Source organism: Nycticebus coucang, chromosome 1 (assembly GCF_027406575.1).
Source record: "Nycticebus coucang isolate mNycCou1 chromosome 1, mNycCou1.pri, whole genome shotgun sequence".
Classification (NCBI taxonomy): Eukaryota; Metazoa; Chordata; class Mammalia; order Primates; family Lorisidae; genus Nycticebus; species Nycticebus coucang.
Window position 1 is genome coordinate 182,530,861 of NC_069780.1, and position 22,256 is coordinate 182,553,116.

The 22,256-nt window shown below is 40.6% G+C and overlaps 2 pseudogenes across 1 annotated transcript; both read left to right on the plus strand.

Moving 5' to 3' along the window:
- The first annotated feature begins 7,408 nt into the window (after nucleotides 1-7,408).
- Nucleotides 7,409-7,884, plus strand: LOC128586809 (galectin-1-like; annotated as a pseudogene). Its single transcript, XR_008380303.1, has one exon. The product of XR_008380303.1 is annotated as a galectin-1-like (transcript).
- A 360-nt stretch (nucleotides 7,885-8,244) lies between these two features.
- On the plus strand, nucleotides 8,245-20,874 carry LOC128591482 (peroxisome biogenesis factor 2-like; annotated as a pseudogene).
- Nucleotides 20,875-22,256: the final 1,382 nt, after the last annotated feature.

A 22,256-nucleotide genomic window follows, 5' to 3' on the forward strand; every position in this document is an offset into this window, starting at 1 on the left:
TTCGACTTCATTAGATTTTGGATGTAAGTGAGATCACACACTATTTGTCATTCTGCATTTGGCTTATGTCACTTAGCATGATGCTGTGAAGGCTCCTCGGTGTTATTGAACATGGCAGAATGTCCTTCCTTTTTTTTGATTGAAAAATATATCACACTTTAAGTTTATTGTATACACATATACATATATACATCTCACATTTTTAGAATTCATTTACCCATTGATGGACAAGTAAGTTGTTTCCATATGTTGGCCATTATGAATAAATGCTACAGTGAACATGGGATATGGATACTGCTTGGAGATACTTTCATTGCTTTTATATTTGTACCTAGATGTGTGGCTGCTAGATGATATGGTAGTTTTAGGTTTCATTTTTGGAGGAACCTCTGTACTGTTTTCTTTTTTTTATTATTAAATCATAGCTGTGTACATTAATGCGATCATGGGGCACCATACACTGGTTGTATAGACCGTTTGACACATTTTCATCACACTGGTTAACATAGCCTTCCTGGCATTTTCTTAGTTATTGTGTTAAGACCTTTACATTCCACATTTACTAAGTTTCACATGTACCCTTGTAAGATGCACCGCAGGTGTAATCCCACCAATCACCCTCCCTCGGCCCACCTCTCCCACTCTGTACTGTTTTCTATAATGGCTGTACCAACTGACATTCTCATCAAAGCATGAAGAGTTCCCTTCTCTCCACACCCTTGTTAATACTTCTTACTACTTGTTTTTTGGTAATAGCCATCCTAGTGGATGTGAGGTGATTTGACATTAGGGTTTTGATTTGCATTTCTCTGATTATAGATTTTGAGCTCCTTTTTCTACCTGCTGGCCATTTGTATGTCTTCTTTGGAAAAATGTCCAGCTTCTCTGCCCCCCCATCTTTTTTGCAGTTTTTGGCTGGGACTGGATTTGAGCCCACCACCTCCGGCATATGGGGCCAGTGCCCTACCCCTTTGAGCCACAGGTGCTGCCCATCTGCCCCTCTGCCCCTTTTTTAATAAGGTTATTTGAAGCTAGAATTTTCTTGCGGCTCAACTTTTTCCTATTAAGCTGGGTGAATTCCGTATACATTTAGAATATTAACCCTGTATCATGTATATAGCTTTCAAATACTATATTTTCCCTTATTATGTAGATGCCCTTTTCATTTTGTTGATTGTTCTGTTTTCTGAACAGAAGGGGTTTTTTTTGTTTTTTTTTAGTGACAGTCTTTCTTTATCACCCTCAGTAGACTGTCGTGGCCTCACAGCTCACAGCAACCTCCAGCTCTTGAGCTTAAGTGATTCTCTTCCCTCAGCCTCCCAAGTAGCTGGGACTGTAGGTGCCCACCGCAATGCCCAGCTAACAGAAGTTTTTGTTTGATGTAATCCCACTTGTTTATATTTGCTTTTGCTACTATCTGTTTTTGAAATAAAGTTTTATTGGAGCACAATCTCACCTTTCCATTCCTTTACGTACTGTCTGGCTGCTTCTGTGCTACAATAGCAGCATCAAATAGCTATGTGGCCTATGAGACATATAACATTTACTATCTGGCCCCCTTTTAGAAAGTGTTTACTGGTTCCTGATCTAGGAAAGAGTGTTGGGAACGGCAGAGACAAGGCTCCTTATACCGGGTGCAGTGCCATCGAGGGGAAAGGCCTGGACCGGTCAGCAGCCATCTCTGGATGCTGCACAGTGGTGCAGTAGTAAACTCGTTTTAGGAATGGACTCTGTGTTTATGCACTTCCAAATCACAACAACAAAAGGAATTACAAGAGAGAAGGAAGCCATTCTGTCCTTTACAGTTTACCTCCCACTTTATCCCAGAGCATATTTTGTACTCCCTCACTGCAGCCTTCTTCCCAGAATGAGACCTACTACGAGTTCCCTTCTGGGTCTGTAATGCTCTTCCACTTTGTTGAAAACTTTGCAGCTTTAGAATTGTCACCTTTCCAGAAAGCTTTTCAGAAACTCCACATCCCTACCACTCGCAGTGGGCTTGAGCTTCTTTGGTACCACCTGGCACAGCTTGGTTTACAGCCGGTTAGTATCAGCGCATGTCTCTTTCTCAGCCATCAGATCATTGGCAACTGGAAGGCAGTAGCGGGCTTTTTTGGTTTATTTTCTCATTTCAGTGAAATCTCCTCTACTTATCTAATCCCTATTTTATGATTAATATAGTACCTTATAGACTGCAAATATTTAGTAAATAGTTGCTGACTTGACCATGAGAGTTTTGAAAATAAAATCATACTAGTTTTATTCTTCTTTCTTATAGAAATCTAAAGAAACCTGGGCAGAGAGGCTCATGCTTGTAATCCTAGCACTCTGGGAACTCATGAGTTCAAGACCAGCCTGAGTAAGAACTCCCCTGTCTCTACTACAAATAGAAAAATCTATCTGGGCATAGTGGTACATGGCTGTAGTCCCAGCTACTTGGGAGGCTGAAGCAAAAGGATTGCTCAAGGCCAGGAATTTGAGGTTGTTGTGAGCTACAACATCACAGCGCTCTACCCAGGATGACACAGCGAGGCTCTGTCAAAAAAAAAAAAAAAAAAAAAATCCAAAGAAAGAGTACTTTGGCCCAAGAAACTTTTGTGTAGCTGTTTTTGAAAAGTAGAAATTATTCTCTGACAAATACTTCAGATGCCAACAGTCTGTCATCTAATGAAGAAATGGAAGCCGTGTGAGAGGTGAAGCCCTGTCCTGAAAGCAGTGGGCTAAATGAAGGTTATGACTGATGAAGAAAACTACTGCAGTGGCTGCCATGCCTCTGCTAAATGAAGCAAAGACCAGACGCTCCGTCTTCACTCACATCTACTCTGTGACTCTGCCTTCAGCCAAGATTAGATCAGACGGAAGGCTGAGCCCAGGAAGCCTGAATGGTATTTTTCTATCCCAGCAAGTAAATTTTGTGCTGAGGGAAAAGAGTACTGATTTTGTGCTTGAAAAAAATGGATCCCATTCAAATATAAAGTAATTTCCTCTTCTCAATGGCTGTTGCCATTATCCCAAACCTGATGTCATCTTTATACTCATTTTGGGGTTTTGATTGCCATAGGAGAAAATGATGAAATCAACTATATCAAAGTGTTCAAAAATAGCATCATTTTAGACCTGGGCAAATGGGGGAAAGTTTTGATTCAAAGCCATTATTGTCATTATTGATTTATTATTACATTTTATGTCTTTTTTTTTCTTTTCGTAGAGGCAGGATCTCACTCTGTCACTCTGGCTGAAAGGCAGTGACGTGATCATAGCTTAGTGCAGCCTCAAATCCCTAAGCTCAAGTGATTCTCCTACCTCAGCTTCCTAAGTAGATGGGACTCTAGGCATATAGCACTGTGCCCAGCTGAAATATTTTTTATTGATGTATCATTGTTGTACATATTTTGGGGGTACATGTGTTATTTTATACACATATGCAATGTGTAATAATCGAATCAGGGTAATTAGAATATTCATCACCTCAAACATTTTTCTTTGTGTGGAGAACATAATTCTTCTCTTCTAGGTATTTTGAAATATAATAAATTATTAACCATAATTATATATCATTACATAATATATATTTTACATAATATATACTTATTATTATAAGTTATTATTAACTATAGTATAACTTATTATTATAAGTTATTACTAACTATAATTTCTTTACTATTAAATACTAGAACTTATTCCTTTTATCTAACTGTAGTTTTGCACCCCTTAAACATCCCCTCCTCCTCCCTTCTCCTGTCCCTCCCCAGCATCTAGTAACCACCCTTCTGATCTCTACCTCCATGAGATCCACTTTGGCAACTCCTGCATATGAGGACAACATGGGATAGTCCTTTCTGCATCTGGCATTTCATTCACCTTAATGACCTCCAGTTTCATCACTGCTGCTACAAATGATAGGATTTCATCTTTTTATGGCTGAAGACTATTCCATGGTGTGTGTGTGTGTGTGTCATTGTTGTGTGTATATATACACATCTATATATGATCCACAGGGGTGGCCATGAAGTTCGTGGGCAGTTTACTATGTTAAACTATTTTCAATTGCACAGGAACTTTATGACTACCCTCTGTGTGTGTATCACTTTTTTTATCCATTCATCCTTGATAAATATTTAGGTTGATTCCATATCTTGGCTGTTGTGTCTAATGCTGCAATGAACATAGGAGCCCGGCTATCTCTTCAGCATGCTGGTTTCCTTTCTTTCCGATATATACACGGCAGTGAGACCGCTAGATCACATGTAGTTCTATTTGTAGTTTTTTTTTTTGAGGAACCTCTGTACTGTTTTCCATAATGTCTGCACTGCTTTGCGTTCCCACCAACAGCATATAATAGTTCCCTTGTCTCTACAATCTCACCAGCATTTGTTGCTTTTTGTTTTTTTCGTAATAGCCACTGTAACTGGAGTAAGATGGTATCTCACTGTGATTTTGATTTGCTTTTCCCTGATGATTAGAGATGGTGAGCATTTTTTTATATACCTGTTGACCTCTTGTTTGTCTTCTTTTGAAACGTGTCCGTTCAGATCTTTTGCCTGTTTGTTTCCTATGCTGTTGAGTTGCTCCCTATATGTTCTGTTATATCTTCTGGTTGTTAATCCCTGGTCAGGTGGATAGTCTGCAATTATTTGTCCCATCCTGTGAGCTGGCTCTTCACTTTCTTAATCATTGCCTTTGCTGTGCAGAAGCATAGAAAGAATTAATGTTAAAGAGTATTATATGACAGGGTGCGCCTGTGGCTCAAAGGAGTAGGGCGTCAGCCCCATATGCCAAAGGTGGCAGGTTCAAGCCCAGCCCTGGCCAAAAACTGCAAATAATAATAATAATAAAATTAAAATAGTGTTATATGACAAAATGTCTTTCTATAGTCATTGTTAATCTTTATTGTTCTAAGTGCCAGAGGGCTTATTTTTATTCCTAGAGTTTAGTATATTATCAAATGAGCCAGTAAGGGATAACTCTCTGAAACACGGACATCACAAGGGCAGTCACAGTAAACAGAGCAACAAGTACATTTTACACTGTTGTTTTTTTTAAAAAAGTGAGTAACTGGGTTATGTTTCAGAGATGTATAATATTTAATGTAAAATCCACTTACAAGTTTTAAGAGAATGTTTCTTTAATGAAACCCATTTTATTTTTAGGCATCTACTATTTCAGTTTTGTTTATTCCCCTCATACATTTAGGCATAAAATATCATCTTTTCTTAGTCTGGCAAGGAATTATAATATTAATTTTGATATGAAGGACAGGAAAAAAAGTCTATTACATGTAAGAATAAATCCCCGAGTAACATTCTATTGGAGACCATAATCTTGATGTATCAGTCAGTGTTTTTCTGGCTTAGCTCAATGAAGGTACAACTCAGTGCCTGGATCACAGCCAAATTCTCTCCAATAGACATGAGAGTACGGACACTAAATTTCCCTTTGCTCACATATAAATCCACTGCCTAATGGGAAGAAATCTTCGTTGAATTGATGTTCTTCCTCTCAACTTATTTTACTTAATCATATTTATTAGTGAAGTTTAGCACATCAAAAATGCATTTAAAAATATATCCTATGATTAACTTTAGGGCAAAAAAGTTAATGCCATGTCTATGTCAAGTTCATTAACTATCTTCTTTATGGGCTAACAGCTGTGTGATGAAGACAGTGGCCATCAATTAAATGAGCAATGATTTTGAAACCAGAATTTTCAGTGGGGAATATTTAGCTAGGTTGTGGGCATTGAGGAGCAACCACTGGGTGGACGTATTTCTAAGCATTTTAGTCGTATGTTTTATGGGATAGTATTTGTAAAAAATCTATAAGTAAGTTGGTTAATGTGGAAAATGAAAACACATTTACATGGTTTGGGAGAATTTTAACAGAACATCAATTTTTAGAATAGCATTTAAAATGTTGCTTCTCAGCCTTTTGGCTAAGGTCAAGTGTAGAATAGCATTTAATGTATCATGTAAATGCATATTCACTTGAAACGTTGTTATTTATTTAAGGTATAAACAGATGTACTTAATAAGAGATATGAAGTAGCAAGCTTGCAATTATCCTTACTTCCTTGCATAAAGATATCCATAAATAGAAATGCTATTTAAGAGAGATTGCTGAAAGTCATATAATTGATATATTTTTGATGAAGAAGTACCCTGTTTTGGGGGTAATAGTTGACTAACATCTCAAAAAGAAAGGTCTGTGAGGGCGGCGCCTGTGGCTCAGTCGGTAAGGCGCCGGCCCCATATACCGAGGGTGGTGGGTTCAAACCCGGCCCCGGCCAGACTGCAACCAAAAAATAGCCGGGCGTTGTGGTGGGCACCTGTAGTCCCAGCTGCTCGGGAGGCTGAGGCAGGAGAGTCGCTTGAGCCCAGGAGTTGGAGGTTGCTGTGAGCTGTGTGAGGCCACGGCACTCTACCCAGGGCCATAAAGTGAGACTCTGTCTCTACAAAAAAAAAAAAAAAAGAAAGAAATGTCTGTGAGTCTTCTGTTTAAGTAAACAACGTAGTACATAATAAAACAGCATAGTTATCTTAGGAAAGGGATCATTTGCCCTTGAAATGTAATGTGTCACATGATTTTCTTTTAGAGATTTGAGAGGGTGGGGAGGGAAGTTGTTTAGGTTGGTGGTGCCTGTGAAATGTATTTTCCTGAGAGTCAGAAACACATACCCACAGGCAGCAGAATATTCTTCTGATCATTATGCTTAGACCAATCCATGATTTGGACTACATGAAGCACATAGCCCAGGGCTTGGCACAAAGTAAGTACTCAAGATAATTAACTACTGTCATTATTAACCCAGTAAAAATAATGCCATAATGGGTCACGTATTCCTACCAGAAAGTACGGTACCTTAAAGATGTTGATTTACTATAACATTTAACTATGGAGAAAAAAAAAAAATCAAAGGTATAACATGAACATTGCCCCTTGACTTTGCCCAGGGAAAATAAAATTCTGTTTTGTCTTTTAAGGAAATTAAGAAGTTTCATGAAAGGTAGGTCATTTTATCTGAAGAAACACAAGGTGTTATTAAGAAGCAGAATGTTAATTTTAATATCATACATCTATCAAAAAACTTATTACCTCAGAGAGAAAAGTAAACAAAATAAATGTTCCAAAAATACTACTTTTTCATGAAACCTTGGCTAGAAAAACATATTTGTGTTCATCAACCACTTTTATTAGAGTTGGCTTTGGATGTATTAGAACTAAATTAGGGAAGGCTGGGCATGAAGGCTCATGCTAGTAATCCCAGCACTTGGGAGGCCGAGGTGGGTGGATTGCCTAAGCTCACAGGTTCAAGACCAGCCTGAGCCAGAGCAAGACCTTGTTTCTAAAAATAGTCAGGGGGTGGAGTCTTCAGATCTTCAGACGGCTGGTGCACAGGTTCCTGGAACATCCTCCTGCTTCAATCATGGCTTGTGGTCTGGTCGCCAGCAACCTGAATCTCAAACCTGGGGAGTGCCTCAGAGTACGGGGCGAGGTGGCCCCCGACGCCAAGAGCTTTGTGCTGAACCTGGGCAAAGACAGCAACAACCTGTGCCTGCATTTCAACCCCCGCTTTGATGCCCACGGGATGCCAATACTATCGTGTGCAACAGCAAGGACGGCGGGGCCTGGGGAGCTGAGCAGCGGGAGGCTGCCTTTCCCTTCCAGCCTGGAAGTGTCGCGGAGGTGTGCATCAGCTTTGACCAGGCAGACCTGACCGTCAAGCTGCCAGATGGTTACACATTCAAGTTCCCTAACCGCCTCAACCTGGAGGCCATCAACTACATGGCAGCTGATGGTGACTTCAAGATCAAGTGTGTGGCCTTTGATTGAAGTCAGCTGGCCTGTGACCCCCAATAAAGGCAGCTGCCTCTGCTCTTCCTGAAACAAATAAATAAATAAAATAAAATAAAAATAGTCAGGCACTGTGGCCAGTGCCTGTAGTCCCAGCTACATGGCAGGCTAAGGGAAGAGAATCGTTTAAGCCCAAGAGTTTGAGGTTGCTGTGAGGTATGACACCATAGCACTTTACCAAGGGCACCAAAGTGAGACTCTGTCTCAAAAAACAAAAAGAACAATACAACAACAACAATAAAAAAAAAACGGAACTAGGAGTTCTGGAAGACTGGTAGGCCAGATTCTGCTAGGAGAAGCCAAGCTTTCCAGAGAATGTTTCAGGAAAAGTTACGTGGCGCGTGGGCGTTTCACAGCCTCCTAAACTCCTGGCAAGTATGAGGCAAGGATTTCATGGAAGAACTTGGAGCAAAAATTCCCACTGCCATTGCTGTAGACTATCAGGTCTTGGGGGAGCATCAAGAAGGAGTAAAAGAAACCTTAGGAGAAGACATGGCTTCCAGAAAAGAAAACACGAAGAGGGGCGGCGCCTGTGGCTCAAAGGGGTAGGGTGCTGGCCCCATATGGCAGAGGTGGTGGGTTCAAAACCAGCCCAGGCCAGAAACTACAAGAAAAAAAAAAGAAAGAAAACATGAAGAGTACAAACAGAGTGCTGAGAATAAGTCAGTTGGATGCGCTTGAACTAAACAAGGCCCTGGAGCCCCTAGTTTGGTCCCAGTTTACTCAGCTTTCATGGATTTAAGCCAGGCCTGTTAACCTGCTTTGAACCAGAAGTGAAAGTTTTCTTGTGGCTTTTCTTGTGGAGATTCACCATGTACCCCCAAAATGCCAGTGTGGGACAGTCAGTTTTGAATATTCAGTACAAAAACGATTTTTCCCCTACCCTGAGATATCAGCCACCAAGTAAAAATCAAAAGATCTGGTATGCTGTTTGTACAATTGGTGGGGGGTGGTTAGAAGAGCGATGCTATGATTTGCTTCGAAACCATCATTTAGCATCATTTGGAAAAATCAAGCAGTGTGTAAATTTTATGGTTGGACTTTTGAAATTAGGTGGTTTGATTCATTTTTTGATTTTCCTTCAAAAGGGCAAGTTTGCAACTTTGACAGAATATCCCTAGGCATTCATTCTGTATTCTCTAAGCCTCAGAACATACGTGAAGTTGGCTTTGAGTGCATGAATAGGGAACGTCTCTGGCATGGTTTTGCTGAGTTTCTGATTTTTCTCTTACCACTTACCAATATCCAGAAGTTGAAAGCCAGATTATCTTCATGGTGTATCCCTCTTTCTGGTGCTCTGAATAGTGACGATATGTTAGTTACCAGTGGCAAAGAATGTGCTCTATGTGGAGAGTGGCCCGCCATGCCTTATACCCTCGGATGTGAGCTTATCTTCTGTTATTACTGTGTTAAGAGTAGTTTCTTATATTATTTTTTTTTTTTTTTTTTTTTTTTTTGTAGAGACAGAGTCTCACTTTATGGCCCTTGGTAGAGTACCATGGCATCACACAGCTCACAGCAACCTCCAACTCCTGGGCTTAAGCGATTCTCTTGCCTCAGTCCCGAATAGCTGGGACTACAGGCACCCGCCACAACGCCCAGCTATTTTTTGGTTGCAGTTCAGCCGGAGCAGGGTTTTAACCCGCCACCCTCGGTATATGGGGCCGGCGCCCTACCGACTGAGCCACAGGCACCGCCCAAGAGTAGTTTCTTATTTGACATGTACTTTGCTTGTCCTAAGTGTGGCACAGAGGTACATAGTCTGCAGCCACTGAAATCAGGGATTGAGATATCAGAAGTAATGCTCTTTAGAAACTAAAATTATTCCCTCTGAGGAAAAAATATCATGTTTAAAGCCTTAATATTCTCTGGGAGGCCGAGGCAGGTGTATTACCTGAGGTCACAGGTTTGAGACCAGCCTGAGCCAGAGAGATACCTTGTCTCTAAAAATAGCCACTGGGCGTTTTGGTGGGCACCTGTAGTCCCAGCTACTTGGGAGGCTGAGGCAAGAGAATTGCTTGAGCCCAAGGGGTTCAGGTTGCTGTGAGCTGTGATGCTACGGCACTCTACCAAGGGTGAAAAACTGAAACTCTGTCTCAAAAAATAAAATAAAATAAATCCTTAATATTAGTCATCCTAGGTTTACCATTTAGGTGTTCTTTATAAAGCATGTGCTTCTCAGCAACTATCTTCTGTTCCTTTTCAGGCATGACTAAATTCTAATGAACTGAAAACCACCTGATTCTAAATATATTATGAAAATTTCAATATATTTTTTAAATCATAGCATTCCATTTTTAATGTCAAGAATAATGGACAGCTTTTGTTAGGTGACTAAGAATGCTCCTTCATGTTGCTGCTTCCTAGAAAGAAGTTGGACTCTAACAACTTTGGAGACTATGGGATGAATATATATTTATTTTCAGAGATGACATATGTCATACTCTGTCAAAGATGAGACTTATTGTAAATCTTACCGTCTGATTCCTCAGTTGTGATTTTATGCTTTTCTCTTATGCTCATTTTTTAGGGGGTTGGGTCCTCAGTTGTCAGATTCCTTCACGATTGGCTTCTTATGTGTAGAAAGTAAAAATTGCTTATAGCAGTTTAGAAGTAAAGTCTTGGAGCAACTAAGGATAATACGAAAAACACTATACACAGGTCTCTTTCTGTAGCCTTTGATTTAGATCTTACATTCTCTGCAAGTATATTGATAGTTTCATGAAACATTGAGGTGTGCAGCACAGTAATAATAAAGCGATACATATCAAAGTTAAAAAAAATGGAGCTAAGTGTTCATTCATTCACAAAGAATATTGAGTACTTCTTTTCTAGATGATGAAGAGTCTGTAGAGAGTAAGATAGCCAAGTTGCTTTTTATCAGGGAGCTTACATTCAGTGGATTTGGGGAGTTAAAAATAGACAATAAATAAAGAGTAAATATACAGTAAATGATTGCAATATACCATAAATAAAAACCAAGAAATGCAATGAAGAAAGTAAACTCCAAGTAACCATAGGGTTATTTGAGGTAGATAAAGTTGGTGGTGGTTTTGGTGATGACATTTATGCTGAGTCCTGAATGATGATAAAAAGGACAGTGACCATGTCATGATCTCTGGCAATAGTATTCCGAGTCAGAGAGGTCAGTACAAAAAAATCTGGGAATGACATCCATCCTTTCCTTCCTTTCCTATATGTACATGCTTATCCTTCTATAAAGAGGTTGAGTCTGTTTCCCCTTCACTTGAACTTGGACTGGCATTGCAATCTTCTTTCACACATGTGGAGATGTGCCAGTTGCAAGATGATCTTTAAAGAGGACTGGCAGCTTTTGTTTTCCCTCTTTGAAGTAGCTGCCTTTTAAAAAGTTCAATCGCCCAAAAAACTGCCATGCTGTTAGGAAGCCCAGGCTATAACAAGGAGCTATGCAGAATAATGGGTAGATGCCAGACATGTAAGTGAAATCTTCATCAACCTTCTAGTTCACCTTAGCTGAAAATAACCAAGTAAATGAGTACAATCAATATTGAAGAGAAGAACCATGGAGTTGAGTCCAGTCAAATCACAGAATTGCGAGAAAGCACCTTAGCTGAAAATAACCTAGTGAATGAGTGCAATCAATATTGAAGAGAAGAACCATGGAGTTGAGCCCAGTCAAATCACAGAATTGCGAGAAAGGACTTGTTAAGTCACTACTTTTTTGGGGGTGGGGTTCATATAGCAATGGGCATGTGAGGCAATCAGGAAAGAACAGCTTAAAGGATGGGGCTTTCCTTTACATTGACTAAATCCTCAAAATTGACAGCAGTGGGCTTGGCTTCCATAGCTCAGTGATTAAGGTGGAGACACATACACCAAGGCAGGCAGGTTCGAACCTGGCCCAGGCCTGCTAAACAACAATGACAACTGCAACAAAAAAATAGCTGAGCATTGTGGCAGGTGCCTGTAGTCCCAGCTACTTGGGAGGCTGAGGCAAGAGGATCACTTACGCCCAAGAGTTTAAGGTTGCTGTGAGCTGTGATGCTACAGTACTCTACTGGGGGCAATGTAGTGAGACTCTGTCTCAAAAAAAAAAAAAAAAATGAGAGCAGTGGATAATAAAGCTTCCCCAAATGCCTAACAGAGGGTTCTAGGAACACCCCTATAGGACTTGTCAGGAAGCAGACGTGCGGCTTAGACATGCAGCATGCACAAGAAATTGCTAGATTGTCACCAAGTGCAGCATGCTTTGAACTGTATTTGTAAAGAAGAAAGTGCAGTGGTGTTTCCCCTTCCTTTTTCTGTAGGGAATAACATGACAAGTCCTGATCCCTCCTCTAAGTCATTTGCAGAAGGCAGCAATTGAATACTTTGGGGGGTCTGGGATTGTTTGCAAGAATGGGAGATTAGACTCTTATTCTCAGCCACAGAGTTTGTTTACAGAAGCTCAAAGACCTGCCTCCTGTTGCTATTAGCAAGAACTGAAGGGCAATTCTTAGAGAATCTAATCTGTGATTTCTGTGGCAAGGAGGTTGTTGCTCATCTTTTGATTGGAAAAGTCTAAAGACAGGAAGTTGGCTAGAGAAGCTGGCAATGGCAGGATGAGAAGGGAATGCCCCAGTGAATTCAGGCACAGTACCTCCAGGAGTTGGAGGAGCACAGGGGGTGGGAAAGTGCCCACTGACCATGAGGGCTCTATGGAAGCTGGCACAGCTCGAGGCTGCCTAGGAGGACCCCCAATGATGTGCAAGAGGATGGATGGGTGGTGGAGGTGAGCTGAATATCTGGCAGAAAATACATTGCTCACCTGGGGACCAGTGCCCTGTGGAGGCTCCTGTGGTGGTGTCAGTGAAGAAAGGTGTCTTTGAGGGTGCATCCTACAAGACAGACCTAGCATTTATATGTCATCAGTCATGGCACAGGACATTTGAAAGCAAGAGGTGACTGAAATGGCTCCAGGTGCATAAACCAGTTGTGGCTTCCTTTTTACTAATCTCTCCCCACTCTGTCCTCAACTTGGAGGAGCAAGATGCCACAGGGGAGGAGATGGGGCAAAATCAGAGTCCTGAGCTGCATCCTCCCACTGGCTCCTGAGCACAGGGCCAGACCTGAGCTGGGGCAGCCGACCATCCTTACAGTAGGGGTGAGACCAGAAAGGAAACCACAAGATGGAGATGGCATCCTCAAAGTGCTGGGGGAGAAATGTCAGGCAGGAATGCTATATCCAACAAAACCATCGCTCAAAAATAAAGGCAACATATAAAAAAACATTTTTAAAAAAATATGAGCAGACAGCTGAGCACTGTCTGAGCTAGCTTGAAGAGAAAGGGAAGGGAGTTTCAACAGAGTGCCTTTCAGAACAATGGAGAATAAAGCTCTTTCCTGATTCTACCCTCCCCCATTTAGCCCATTCAACTAACTAGTAACCAGCTCAAAAGCACTAAGAGAGGAACAGGTTCGTAGGGTTTGAGGATCTGAAAGAAGGCAACCGTGGAAGGAAAATATGGGCAGAAAGCAAGGGGGAGAAAGTTCGGAGATGAGATGGGTGGGTAGGGGGTAATCGGTGTTGCTTTGCAGCTGGGAAAAGCATTTTGAATTTTACTCTGAGTGTATTAGAAAGCTACTAGAGAGTTCTAGGAAAAAGAGTAATAGGATCTTATATTTATTTTTAAAACCCTCCTGGCTGCTCTTTGGAGGATGGGGGGATGAAAGCACATGCAGTGAGAATAAGATGGAGTCTGTCAGGCCAGGGCAGACGTGACCCAGCTGGTCTGGTTGGTTTAGGTCCTGCCCGAACTTCATCCCCATCTCCCATTCTTACTCTTCTGTAAATTTAGCTCCCATCCTAAAGACGCCCATTTGAGTAGTTTAGGTGGATTGATTTAGGAGATTAACTTTTGAATTGGAATGTTATTTTGGATCATGAGTTATACTGATTATTGTTTACTATGGATCATGGGTTCGGCCGATTAGTGTTTAAGATAAGAGTTAACATGGTCTTTGAACTCAAATGTATAAAGCTGTAATGTGGGAAATGGAAGAACAGAACAGTCTTGGAGAAGCTACTCAATTTTCCAGAATCCTGGTTTTTTAACAAATAAACTTTGGTGGACCTCTCCATATCTCTGCATATGGGGTGATGGTGACAGTGACAGCAGGCTGGACCCTCTTCATCTGGTAATAGGGAGAGGATAAAAGTAGAACCAAAGACACCTGAGTCATTGAGGGGACAGATGGGAGATATTGATGAGGCTGTTACCAGGTGGACGGTGTTAGTTTTCAAAGCATAGTGATGATAAGTGAAAGATTTGGTTATGTTATTTGACAAATTAAAGAGCATTAGCAGAGTTAGGGGTTGGGCAGGCTAGTGCTATTTTTCAGAGCATTGTACTTAATGCATGAGCAGCTCTCAGATTTGATTGCACATACGAGTCCCTGGGAAGGGTTAGCATGCAAATTCCTGGGTCTCCCGATCCCCTCTATCGATTTAGGATGAATGGTGTGGGGATCCTGGAACCTGCATTGTTAAGAGCACCCTGGAGCCGTGTGAGGACTCTGAAATTCCCTCAATCCTTGCTCCAGGTCCTCGTGATCTGGGCTTTCTCAGATGCCCAGTTAACTCTATACTTTGCCTTTCAATTTCTTATTAAATGTTTTCGTTCCTTGTTTTCTTTCCCCCAACTCCACCGTGCCCCAAAGCTTTACACAGTTTGAAGACTAACTTTTTCTCTTTTTCTCCTTCTTTATTCCCTCCTATTCTTCTGGGAGAGAATTCCAGGTGCCTAAGTACTTTTTAACTGTTTTGAAAACAACACAGCCCCTACCAGGTAAAAGCATTTGAAGAACAAAGTACCAACTACAATCTGAGCAATTTAGAGACAGAAGAGGTGGCTTTAGTGGTGTAAATATAGGACCCATTTTCTCTAGTATATAACAGAGACACTGTTTCCATCTTTTCCCATAACCAAGGACATTTTGGGAAGTTAGACTTCCAAGTTGAAGGCAATAAATAGTAAATGAAAATATACAAATGTCTTTATCAGACATTTTAATCTGAAAAGTGAAGAACGCCCTAAGGTACCAGACGTTTAATGCTGTGCTATTGGACCTAACATAGGGCAGCTTGCTTTTACCTACAACAAAATGGAATTTGTTCCGATATATGGATAGCCTTGATGCAGCAGGAAACGTGTGATTCGATCATATAGGGCATAATAACTCATCTCGGTATGGGGCAAATTTGGCAAATGTTCTAAATTGTCATAGACAAGATCATCTAGAGGCAGATTGGAGAGCCATTATCTCCTGGATGCTTGTACGGAGAAGGAAACGGTGTAGGTGATATAGGAAGGCGATTATTTTCTTCCAAGTAATCAGCTTTTATTTATTTATTTATTTTCCTTCACCAAAGGAAGTCTAAATGACATCTTAGGAAGAGAACATTTTTCTAACAAAATTTGCATCAGAAGACTCAAGAATTAATTCTATCTAATCAAAGCATTTGATTAAACGAAGACATAGAACTTCAGAGAAGCACCATGAATAAATGAAAATGAATTTTTCATAAAGTACTGAGTACATTGGATATATTTTCTTCCATTCTTGAGATACTTTACTAAGAATATGTTCCAGCTCCATCCATGTAAACTTTTATGAAACCAATTTATAATTACACTTTCTTATGAAAGATAGATCACAACTATAGCCCAGGATGAAGGAGAAATGTGAAGGGGGAAGGGAGGGAAAGGGGGTGGTTTGATGGAGGGTCAACAGTGGGACCATACCTATGGAGCATATTGCAAGGGTACAAGTCAAATCTATCAAGTATAGAATATAAATGAACACAATGATTAATTAAATGAGGTGAAAGGTATATTAATTAGTTTGATGTAAGCACTCCAAATTGTATAAAAAACCAACACATTGTACCCCCCAAATTCATAAATGTATTCATGATCTGTGTGTATATGACTTAATAAAAGGGAAAAAAAGAAAATGAAATTTTATTCACTTTATGAGAATAGTAACAACTTAATCAGCAAAATCTCAAAGAAATCTTGTTCTACCCCAAAGTGAGCCCTGATCACCATAAAAGAGCTAACCAAAGTGTGGATGTATCTGCCAAACTTGGACAGCTGGCAAACTACTATGTCATAAAAACCGCATGAACTATTCAACCTCATGTTCTTTCTTTCTTTTATTATTATTAAATCATAGCTGTGTACATTAATGCAATTATGGGGTACAATGTGCTGGTTTTATATGCAATTTGAAATACTTCCATCACACTGGTTAACATAGCCTTCACTACATTTTCTTAGTTATTGTGTTAAGACATTTATATTCTACCCTTAGCTGATTCAACCTCATGTTCTACACTGCTTTTCTTCAGACAGGGAGACAAAGGAACTGCATGCCCCAAGCTGAAAATAATTCAATATGCCTTTTATGGTTGTTTATTTGATTTTTTACACACAGCTTACAAGGTGGAAAGTAAATTGGCATTCTGTCATTTCTGTTTCAATAAGCTGCAAAAACATCAATCTGAGACAAACCAAAATTACTTTTCACTTGCAGGCTAAGAGCTAGGTAGTTAATTGATACATGTCTGGACTACATTAGCAAATTTTGTGTCAGAAGACATAATTTTTCAAATAATAAAGCGTCTTTCCTCATTTATTTTATTTATTTTTATTTTTATTTGCAGTTTGGCCGGGGCCGGGTTTGAACCCGCCACCTGAGGTATATGGGGCCATGGCCCTACGCCTTTGAGCCACAGGTGCCACCCTAAAGTGTCTTTAATATGACTGAATTCCAAAGTGGAACATTATATATATTTTTTTTTGTTTATTGTTTCAGATTCATTGAGGGTACAAAGAATTAGGTTACATGGATTGCGGTTGTTAGGTAAAGTCCCTCTTGTAATTGTATCCTACCCCTCAGATGTGTGGTACACACTGTAACCCCCATATCCTCCCTTCTGACTTCTCCCCACTCCCTTATTCCCCACCTCCCACCATGTATTAGATCATTTATTCCCTTCATATTAGAATTCAGTACATCGGATTTTTGCTTCTCTAGTCTTGTGATACTTTACTAAGAAGAATGTGTTCTACCTCCCTCCAGGTTAATACAAAATATGTAAAGTCTCCATCTTTTTTAATGGCTGAGTAGTATTCCATGGTATACATATACCATGGCTTGTTAATCCATTCTTGGGTTGCTGGGCCTTTAGACTGTTTCTACACTTTGGTGATTGCAAATTGAGCTGTGATAAACAGTCTAGTGCAAATGTCCTTATGATAAAATGATTTATTTTCTTCTGGGTAGATACCTAGTAATGGGATTGCAGGATCAAATGGGATATCTAATTTGAGTTCTTTGAAGATTCTACATATATTCTTCTAAAAAGGTTGTATTAGTTTGCACTCCCACCAGCAGTGCAAAAGTAGAACATTATATTTTTTTGATGTTCATGTTTACAGAAAAGTAGAGTGCTAATTTTTTTTTTTTTTATTTCTTGAGGAAGATACTTCCTTTAGGAAACAACGAATGGATATTTGATGAAAAGTACTATAAATATTAAAGGACTGTTGTCTCTGCTATAGTGTAGATTTACTACACTCAGGGAAGAAGTGAGAAATTTGTTGAGCTAATCAAGCTTTTAAAAAAAACTTCAAAACTTCTTAACAATTACTTGTAAAATATAGTTTAATACGTCCTTGGAAATAGCTGAAAGTATAGTAAATTATTTCAATGGCATTAAAATCGAGATGATATGGAAAGGTTTGAGATGATAGATCTGTTATTTCAAAGTAATGTCTCTGCCAGAATCTGCTTGATAGTTCTGACTCTTCAAAAAATGTTCAGTTTGCAAAAAGAACTTGACATGTCTGGACTGTCTAGAAGAAATATGTCATTCATTTCTTTTCTCAGAAAAGTCTTTGAGAGCAGAATGGTTTTTATTTTAGTGTTATCAGATTGATCAAGCCATTGGAGCACAAGTTTTCAATTGAGAAAGGAATGTGTCCAATCTTGTTAATTAATACATCAGAGTCTAAATTACAATGGGCAAGCCGGGCTTCTAACGTCAGAAAAGGCCTTTATGGGAACACACCTCATTACCTCTCATGTCTCTGGGAAACGTATAAATCAGCAAGCAAACTTCAGGAAGGAGGAAACTCTATTTAACTTGGTGATTTACAACATTCTCCTGGAGGAAACTCACACTTTGTCCACCCTTACATCCATTAGTTCACGAGAAGTACCCTTCAAATATTTTCCTTTTAAAAAAGAATATTCCCATTTGCCTTTCGGCCTAAAACCACAGAAAAGAAGTCCTGAAAGAGGCAACAGGAGACTCTTTTTAAACATTACAACCAGACACACTCTAACTTCACTATGCCATGGCTGGAGATTGTATGTGCCACATGATAAGTGGAGGGAAATTTTTTGTCATCTAAAAAAGTTCAAGGAGATATCTGGCCAACATGCCAAAAGAAGAAACCACTGTTTAATTTTGTTTGTTTGTTTTTGTAGCTAAATAAAGTGATTGTCCTAGATGTGTTCAAATTTACCATCTGGCTCTCATTCCATAATCTCTTGGTTTAAAAAAACAGTATATCCAGGACTGCCTATTAGGGCTATTCTGATTAAGAAGAGATGGGAGGACAGATGGTAGAATTGTGTAATGAAGAAGCTGATGGGGGCAGTGAACTACTTACCATTAACACTCTGCTTCCAGAGAGGCTGTTGAATAGTTGGATGGAAACTCTAAGTTGAATGTCATGTCTAGAAAATTTCCCCTGCCAAAATCATCACCAACGTAAAGCAACATAGCAGACCAAAATGTGATTAAAGTACATTAATATAAAAACCTTTCCAATTACATGTGGGTCATTCTTATTGTTGTTGGTTGCAGTCCACGTTTACTGACAATTTATCTTTGATTATACTAATAATTGTTCCTGTTGGTGTCTCTATCGCATTCACTTCTCAATGTTAAGAATTAGCTATTTCTACTAGTTCAGATTTTCAGACCAAGAAACCGAGACTTGGAGAGTTATGTAACTTGCCCAAGGTCAAACAACTAATCAGAATGTTAGTTGGCAGAATGGAAAACGGAAAACCTGTCAGAGTTTTGAATTCCTGTCTTCTATTCTGTACTGCTTTCTATAATCTTTAACAGTTGCTAAAACAGCCAAGTTATACTTAGTCTGCATTAATCCTGCGTTCTGTTTGTTTTTGCTAATGTCAGTCCTCTTTTTCCACTCCTCCCTTGATGCATTGTTTTTAAGTTCTTTGCAATTGAGGGATTTTTCAAATAATAACACATCCAATACAACATTGAATTCTCAATGCCATCTCACCAATCCTCCCCTACAGCATTTCCTTACTTGCTCTACAAAAAAGCATTGATCGTTGTCTAGCCCATCTCGGTTCTGCTAACATGCATGATTAACTTAGCCTTCACCCTCAGGCCTTCTAGGACATTAATATTTGACTGACCTCACTCATCCATTGACAGTCTGTATTTGGAATTCTTTTTTAGTTCTCAGATATATTAGATTGTAACTTGCCAAGTTGAATTTCAGTTACTCTGTGGTTTTTCTCCTGAATTTATTCCTCTGTTATTGCAGCAACTCCCAACTTAGAATCAGATTTCATTACCGTGGTGTTTTCACATTCTTCCAGATTGCTAATAAAGATGTTAAACCAGACCAGACCTTCAAAATGACCCCCTGGTTTCTATTTGTATGCTCTTTCAGGGAGACCATTCAGGAATAGCTTAAAGTGAATATAAACTGTGAAATTGAATTCCAAGGAGCTTCTAAACTTGTTATCAAGGGTCAAAATAATTCCCCATGTGGCAATCAAATGGAAATGGTTTGGGACAGTGGGAAAAGAACATGAAGTTACAACACAAAGACAAGGGAATGGATGAAGCCATTGCAGCTTTCAGGTGTGTCTTTTTTTTTTAGAGACAGAGTCTTAATTTTGTCGCTCTCAGTAGTATCACAGCTCACAGCAACCTACAGCTCTTGGGCTTAGCCAATTCTCTTGCCTCAGCCTCCCGAATAGCTGGGACTATAGGAACCCACCACAATGCCCAGCTATTTTTTGTTGTTGTTGCAGTTTGGCTGGGGTGGGTTTGAACCCACCACTCTTGGTATATGGGGCCAGCGCCCTATTCCCTGAGCCACAGGAGTCGCCCAGGTATCTCTTCTTATACGGACATCAGCTCTATTGGATTACGGCCTCACTCTCATAACCTCATTTAACCAGAATTACTTCCCTAACATCCCTGCCTCCAAATGCAGTCACATTGAGGGTTAGGCCTTTGACACAGGAATTTTGGGGAGATATAATTCAGATCATAAGCCTTGCTGATGTGGCCTGTCTCCTCCACAGCTGAGATGTAATCCCAAATTAGGGGCCTCCATCTTCCCTCTAACTGCCTCTTGCTGTTGTGCAGTCCCAGCCCTGCTCCCCCAGGGTAGAGCGCTGGAGTCTCCCTCTGTGTGGTACACCTCACTGATACACCGTTGTGCCCTGCTTCAGAAGGTGGAGGCATCTCTTAGCCTCTGGAGTCTGAGATGACACTGCTGCCTGACCCTGTGCTTAGAGATTCTGGCCACATAAGAGGCAGCGGTCCCATAAGGAGAACTAGACAGACCCCTGGGCAGTTGTACTGGGTTGAATACGCCCCCTTAAAATTTTTGCACTAAGAACATGTGACTATGACCTTGTTTGGAAATCATGTTTTTGCAGATGTAATCTAGGTAAGAAGAGATGAGCTGGGGGTAGGTGGACCCTAACTCCCATGATTGATGTCATAAGGGAAGGGAGATTGGGATACAGGGACATAGAGATACAGACACACAGAGGAAAGGCGGCCATGTGAAGATGGAGGCAGAACGTGACGAACTACAAGCCATGGAAAGCCGGGGACTGCTGGCTACCCCTGGCAGTGAGGAGAGAGGCCTGGGACAGATTCTCCTTCAAAGGCTCCAGATGGAACCATGCCTGCGGACACCTTGATTGCCAACTTCTGGCCTCTAGAAATGTGACTTAATAATTCCTGTTATTTCCGGCCACCTGGTTTGTGGTCCTTTTGCTGTGACAGCCCTAGGAGACAATTACAGTGTCCCTGTCACCTGGAGCTGCTGTCCTTCCTCATGCATCTCGCATCCTGGTCTCCTGAGTCCATGCCCCAGTGACCCGGCATCCCCAGCACTGTGCCCCCTGTCACCTGGTTGCATTTCTACCCGTGCCTGGCTGGCCCTTCTGCTGGGCCTTATTTTTAAAGTTCCTCTTGAGAGAGTCCCTCTTCAGTACCTGATCTCCAGTAGCCATTTGGTCAGATCAGGGTCACACTATTTATTCTCTTCTTTGCCCTGACCCATATCTGATTTGTTTCTTTATTGTTTGTTCACCCCTCTCCCCCAGCCAAAATGCACATTCCATGGGAGCAGAGGCCACGTCTGTCTCATTCCTTCTGTGTCCACACATAGCGCCTTGGACTCTGCCCAGACCAGCGGGTATCTGTGGAACAATATAGTTAACCTGATTATATGTATCACCCAGGCCTCTTCTGTGTTCCTGCTTAGCCTCTTTCCTTCATCTTCTTGCTCCGTGACACTGTCTCTCTGGCAAACGTGTTGAGTAAAAGACCTTTACTTGCCCATATTCTGAAACCTTAGGTCCTGGCCTTAGGGCATCAGGAGAACCTTGCATTTTCTTGATTGCCCCTTCCCAGCAATTTCTCCTCCCCTCTTCTCTTCACTTCCAGCACTCTGTGTCCTTGGCTTTACACCAGAACACCTGAAATCCTTCTTAATTGATCCCTTCAACAAGTACTTGGATACGGCGTCCCTTTTTGTTGATGAATTGTTGATGAGTTTAGCACCAGACTGTCTCATTTTTTCGAACCCTCCTCACTCTTGATGACTGTAAAACCCACGAGGAGGAACTGCTCTACATCCTGGTTTCTTAGTCCTTCAACCTTTTACCCACATTACTTGCCCTCTATCTACTTGAACAACTCCCTTTGATGGCTATACCCTGGACATAGTCAATGTCAAAAACAGGACCACTTACTCAGGAACGAGCTGCTGACTCTTCTCCTTCCATCCCACCTACTCTGTTCCTTCTACCTGAGCAATTTTTTCCAACAAATTCTCATGGTTAATTACTAACCTCCTGCCATCACTTTCCTTTTTATCCCCCTACCATATCAGATCCTTTATTTTAATTACTCCATTAGAAACTGTTACTTTTCTGTGTTGCTCTTATTTACAAACCTTTCCTGCAGGTCCAATTCAACTATTTACTTTCTCCATGCTGAATTCAATCAGGTAAACATTCCTAGAGAAAAATACACAGTGATGCTGATTTGTTATACTCTAAATCACCTTCACTGC